Raw genomic sequence first — 6,693 nt, 5'->3', positions numbered from 1 at the left:
AAGTTTTGTGAAAGGCACGGAATTGTGAAAATCTTCTCTTCCGTGGCCTATCCTCAGGTGAAAGGCCAGGTCGAGGCTGTCAACAAGACTCTAAAGGCGAGCCTCAAGAAAAGATTAGATGAAGCAAAGGGAGTCTGGCCGGAACAGCTCCCCCAGGTCCTATGGGCATACCGGACCTCGCATCGGACTCCTACGGGTCATACTCCTTTCTCCCTAACCTTCGGGAGTGAAGCAGTCCTCCCCGTGGAAGTTAAGGTTCTGTCGCATAGAGTCCAGTCCTATGACCAAGGTCGGAACCATGAGCTCCTATGCCATTCCCTAGACCTAGTTGATGAAAGGCGAGAAGATTCGCAACTCCAGCTCGCCCATTATCAGCAGAAGATCACTCGCTACTTTAACACCAAGGTCAGAAAACGCGCCTTTAGCGTTGGCGACTTGGTCCTAAGGAGAGTTTTCCTGGCCGGAAAAGATCCCAAAGATGGAGTCTTGGGACCGAATTGGAAGGACCCTACCAGGTCATTGAAGTCATCAAGGACGGAACTAATAAGTTATCTCAACTTGATGGAGGGACCGTCCCACGGACTTGGAACGCCATCCACTTAAAGAAATATTATCAATGATCCACTTGTAAGGCCTGGAAAGCTACTTTCTATGTATTAATAAAAATAAGCTTTTTACGCATATTTGCAATTGTAATCTTAAAGTAACCAGGAAAAACCCTTTCCCAGTTACTTGGGGGGCATATGGTACCTGGATATAACCAGGTCTCCTTAACGACTTAGATGTTGATCCTCATCTATGGATCGTTGCTCTTCTTAAAGAGCTCGAGATATGGATAAGGGTTAACACTAACTAAGTCCTATCCTGGTTTTAACCGAGTCATAAAACTTAGAAGTTAATATAAATCCATTTTTCATTGTTCTTCTTAAAGAGCTTGAGATATGGATAAAAGTTAACACGAACTAAGTTTTCTAAATAAGTTCCTGGTTTTAACCGGGTCATAAAACTTAGAAGTTAATATAAATCCATTTTTCGTTGTTCTTCTTAAAGAGCTTGAGATATGGATAAAAGTTAACACGAACTAAGTTTTCTAAATAAGCTCCTGGTTTTAACCGGGTCACAAAACTTAGAAGTTAATACAAATCCATTTTTCGTTGTTCTTCTTAAAGAGCTTGAGATATGGATAAAAGTTAACACGAACTAAGTTTTCTAAATAAGTTCCTGGTTTTAACTGGGTCATAAAACTTAGACGTTGATGTAAATCTATTTATCGCTCGCTGTTCTTTTCAAAGAGCTCGAGATATAAATAGCGGTTAACACGAACTAAGTTTATCAAAAAGATATATATATATTGTAGCCAAAAGCATGAAAAAATATGAGTTAAAGGTGTAAGGAAAATTGTCTCGAGGTGAAAACACCTCATGCAAAGGTTACATAAAAAAAAAAAAAGGAACTTAAAAATACTCAAAGGCAGAAAGAAAAAGCACCCTAGGCCCCGTCAGTTGGCCCTTTGGAGGTCGCTGTTTCACCCTGCTCCGCCGCGCCAGAGGCCTCCCCAGTTTCCGAAGGCGGCGCCTCTTTCATAAGGCGAGCTTGAAACTTCACCACCAAGTTCGCCCAAAGGCTCGGTGACATGAAGGAGAAGTCAGCCTCCGGGTTGAAAGCCCAGCAATGATAGAACAGGTCCTGCAGGGACTGCTCCGATGTGGCCCGTTCGGCTTCCAGGGCGGCCTGGACCTCAGTCTTCGCTGCCTCGAGGTCTGCCTGCGAGGTGGCAAGGGAGGTCTCGAGCTCCTGGACCTTCAAGCGGGTCTTCTCCTAGTCGACCTGGGTCTTCTCCAACTCGACCTTCGAGGTCACCAGCGCATCCTTAGTCGCCTTAACCTCCTGAAGGGTGGCCTGGTGCTCGGTCCTCATGTCATCGAGCTAAGTTCTGGCCCTGATGATGCTCCGGTGAAGGGCGACGACACCCTGTGAGGAATGAAAGATAAACTGACTTAGAGGAAAAATAAGGCGGAGTGTAATGGTAAAAGCTTTAAAAGAATAGGGCAGCTTACCGTAAGGGTCATGCTCATTGAAGAGTCCATAACGTCAACCGGGCTCATTGTCTCAGTAGTCCGGAGTTCCTTCTCGGTGAACTTATAGATATGGCTAACGACGTAGTTCGCCGATTCGTACACCGTTCCCCGGAAGGCCTCTGGGATCTTCTCCAGGTCCTGGGGATTGACTGGGATGCGTACATCGGAGGCCACCGTAGACGGAGTCCCGAGCTCCGTCCCTGCGTCCTGGGTGATAGTTGGAGTTCGCTGAGGTGGCGGAGGCATTTGGCCTGCTCCGGCAGCAAGAAGAATCGCTCCTGCGTCCTGGGCTGGCAGGGTTTTCTCCTTCTCCTTTGCCGGGGACTTGGTGGAGGTCCCAGCAGTGCTCCTGGACCCCCGAAGCCTTTTCAGTCTTGGCCCGGCTGAGGGGTTTCCCCTGAAGACTGCGCCTCGCAAGCTCCCCTCGGGCTGAGACATCTCTTCTGTCAAGCAAAGAACATGGTTATTACAAGTTAACAATCATACACAGATAAAGACAAAATGTTAAAGCTAAAAAATTATACGAATACTAAGGGAACCCTACCCCCCGAGCTGGAAGAACCTAAGACGATTATTTCCCGAACTGGCGCAGGTTCTGGCTCCGGGTCCGATTCCGGGCTAGATTCTCTTACGTACTGCCTAAGCCCTAGAGCATAGATACCCCTTTGGAGTGATGACCATGTTCATAGGTTTTTCCCATACTCTTGGAAAAGGATCGACCTAAAGGCTAGGGTATTATCTACTACTACGGTACCCCTAGGTCGGCTCTCTTGGTGATCCAGCACGAGCCGATCGACACAATGGAGAAGAAGTGTGTTCAGGTCCGGATTGCTCCTGTGATGATGAACAAGCTGCCTAGGATTGAACCTAGCCAGCCGGGGGTCTGCAGTGGCCCTATCTAGACTCCTAAACAAGTAAGGGTTACCTTGGCCAGAAGGACCCGTGGCTGCTCCGGATTGGATCCTCTCCTCGCCCGTCCTCTGGGCAACCTCCAAAGCCCTCTTCCTGCTCCTCACGAGCGGAACATCGTCACCCTCGTCCTCCTCGTCTTCATCTTCCGCGACCTCCTCCACGTTGATAGGTCTGCTGTCCCGAGCTGGAGGCGGCCCACGGGGCCTCTTTAGGTTCAAGGTCTGATTTGGAAAAATCAGCTTGCAGAATACCATCGTCTCATCCATCACGAGCGCGCGATAATCCTTCTCGCTGGGGGGCAAGCCCGCCAGCGTGTCATATTGGCCCCCGAGGGTCACAGACTTTTCGGTCCTCGTGAAGATGGCTGTAAGATTAGTTTGAGTCAGAGTGGAGCATGGGAGGAGCTAAAATAACGCTTAAAAGGCGAGCTAAGGACGGGAGCACTTACGAGGACGATTGAAGTAGTGGTGCTCGCAGTTCCGGAACCCAGTTGACATGAAGAACTGGTCCTTGAAATCATTGGGGTGGCTGGGCAGCTCGATGACCGCCGCCGTGTTGGGAAAACGGGTTAAATAGTAAAACCCGTCGCCTCGCCCCCGCTAGTCCGGGCTGGCTTTGAGGCAAAAGAAATATAAAATATCCGCAGGAGTGGGGACCTCCCACTCATGCTTCTGGAATAAGTACCTCAACCCTGCCAGCAGACGGTAGGAGTTGGGGGGGAGCTAAAACGGGGCCTACCCCACGAAGTTCAAGAAATCAGCAAAGTACTGATCCAGGGGAAGGAAGGCCCTTACCTTAAAGTGTTCACCGCTCCAGGCCGCGAACGACTTGTCGAGCGGCGAGCAGCTCCGCTCGCCCTCCGCAGTAGGTCGGGCTATGACGGAGGCTTTCCCCAGCATGATATTGTGAGTGAGGAAGAGTTTGTTAATCTTCGTCTGATCGGTTATCTTGGAGACGATTCTCTCCGCCTCAAAGAATGCGTCAGGGGCCACCTCGACCTCCTTCTCCACTGCCGGCCCGAAACGGGGGATCAGGGAGCTAGGCATCACCGCCTTTCCTTTTTCCTGCTGGGAGGCCGAGCTTCCAACGTTCTTCTGGGGGAGAATCTTTTTTGGAGCCATCTGGTCACCTAGCGAACAAAAGAAAACACTGTAGAAAAGGCGACCCAAGCAGGAGGAAGAAGCAATTATTATTTGCACGAGCTGAGGTAAGCCCAGCTCGTGGAGAGTGGAACCACGCGGTTCAGTGAACACGCGCGTATACTCCCAACAGATCCCAGATTACTCGGAATTCGTGTGTCAGGAGGTTCAGAATAGAATTTTCCTTGGGGGGAAAATTTCAATAGGCAGAAAATTACAAAACCGCTTATGAGGCGTGTTCCCTAAGCAACCCGGTTTTGCACCCAAAGTTCCCAAAACTCCTACCCAGAAATTTTCCCCAGAAAAAGTATCCTGAAACCCATACTCTAAAGCGATTTCCTACAACAAATATACCCTAACCTAAAAAGGGCTGTCACCCTCCATATCCACAAAACCCAGAAAACCCTTGCATGCGGTTACAGTGAATTTTTTTACCTAAGCTACAGTAGCATGTTTTCAAAGTACGCAGGGTCAGGAAACTTACTGTGTATGGCTGGGAGGTAGACGAGAGTGTTGTGTTGGTAGGAGCTTCGTCGGTGTAGTAGCTTCCAAAGCTTCGGAGAAATCTATGCGCCTAAGCTTCTTGAACGATGAAAATGGCAGCAGCAGAGTCAAGGGTTTCGTTCTTCTGGAATATGGAGAGGAAAGAGGAAAAGAGGTTTGAAAAATTTCGAATGAAAGGGTGGCCCGTGCGTAGGGTGGCCACCCCCTTTTTATATGCGTGAAGGATCACGTGTAGAAGGCTCTTGGATGGCCCTGATGAGGGATCCGAGGCCTTCCACTCGAAATACGAAACGACGGCTGGGCATAGGCTAGGCCATTAAATGCGGTTCTCGTAAGACGTACCGTCACCACCCACGGTGTGCCACGTATCAGGCGCCTGCATAAAGAGTGGAATGCGAAGAGTTGTGGGGAAGTCTAAAAGCCCCTACTATGGTCTTATATACGACGTCATATACCACGAGCAGGAGCTTGGGGGGCAGATGTACGCCCTGTTTTTCCCACGGGCTGATTAGCAGGCCGAGCTTCGGACTAATCATGGTTAGTCCATAAACATCCCCAAGGTCGGAGCTCCTGTCTTGAGGTCGTACAACCCTTAGCTCGAGGAATCCTCAAGGACTCGCCAAGACTGGAGCAAGGAATCGGAAGGCCGAAGGTCGGGTCAGATGCACAGCTCATGGTACGAGCTAGATATGGAGGCTATGACCCCCTGTAAAGTCAACACACGCATGATAAACGTGCATATATCTGACATCACGTGTCCAATATCTCCCTGACTTCTCGGACACGCTGCAGGAACGTGCGTGTTCAGACACCCACGGCTGGGTTGGGCCATGCGGCCCATTATCTCCTTACCTATCGATTTGACCATACTTATGTGTCAGGATTAGGAATTAATCATGAATGTCACAGAGTTGATATGACAAATAAGAAGGTCACGGGATGACCTCCTTACCAACTTCCAGGTGCCTTCTCCTATAAATATGGAGACCCTGGGAGTTGATAAGGGTTGGAAAAAATAGTCTCTGGAGAGATAAACTTTGTAACCAAATACCCAGAATATATCAATAATATTGACTAGTGGAGTAGAAGGATTTTAACCTTTGAACCACTTAAAAACGTGTCTTGAGTCACCTATTTCATTCACTAAGATCTTATATCTGTTACGGTTCTACATTCAGCGCTAATCCCTTCCTCTCTTTCTCTTAATTACCTGTTGCCGAAGAACCGCGTCAACAAAGTCCTATCCTTGATTTAACCAGGTCATAAAACGTAGAAGTTGATTTAAATCTATTGATCGTTGTTCTTCTTAAAGAGCTCGAGATATTGATAAAAATTAACACGAACTAAGTTTTCAAATTAAGTTCCTGGATATAACTAGGTCATAAAACTTAGAAGTTGATTTAAATCTATTAATCGTTGTTCTTCTTAAAGAGCTCGAGATATTGATAAAAATTGACACGAACTAAGTTTTCAAATTAAGTTCCTGGATATAACCAGGTCATAAAACTTAGAAGTTGATTTAAATCTATTGATTGTTATTCTTCTTAAAGAGCTCGAGATATTGATAAAAATTGACACGAACTAAGTTTTCAAATGAAGTTCCTGGATATAACCAGGTCATAAAACTTAGAAGTTGATTTAAATCTATTGAACGTTGTTCTTCTTAAAGAGCTCGAGATATTGATAGAAATTAACACGAACAAAGTTTTCAAATTAAGTTCCTGGATTTAACCAGGTCACAAAACTTAGAAGTTGATTTAGATCTATTGATCGTTGTTCTTCTTAAAGAGCTCGAGATATTGATAGAAATTAACACGAACTAAGTTTTCAAATTAAGTTCCTGGATTTAACCAGGCCACAAAACTTAGAATTTAATTTAAATCTATTGATCGCTGTTCTTCCTAAAGAGCTCGAGATATAGATAAAGATTAACGCGAACTAAGTTTCTCAAAATAGTAACTTAAATGCGTAGAGGCAAAGGGCAGTAAATCAATTAAAAATAAAATTGATAGTTAAATTGTCTCGAGGTGTAAGCACCTCATGTAGAAGTTACACAGAAA

This window comes from Humulus lupulus, chromosome 6, assembly GCF_963169125.1.
Source record: "Humulus lupulus chromosome 6, drHumLupu1.1, whole genome shotgun sequence".
NCBI lineage: Eukaryota > Viridiplantae > Streptophyta > Magnoliopsida > Rosales > Cannabaceae > Humulus > Humulus lupulus.
This window is presented reverse-complemented; position numbering follows the sequence as displayed.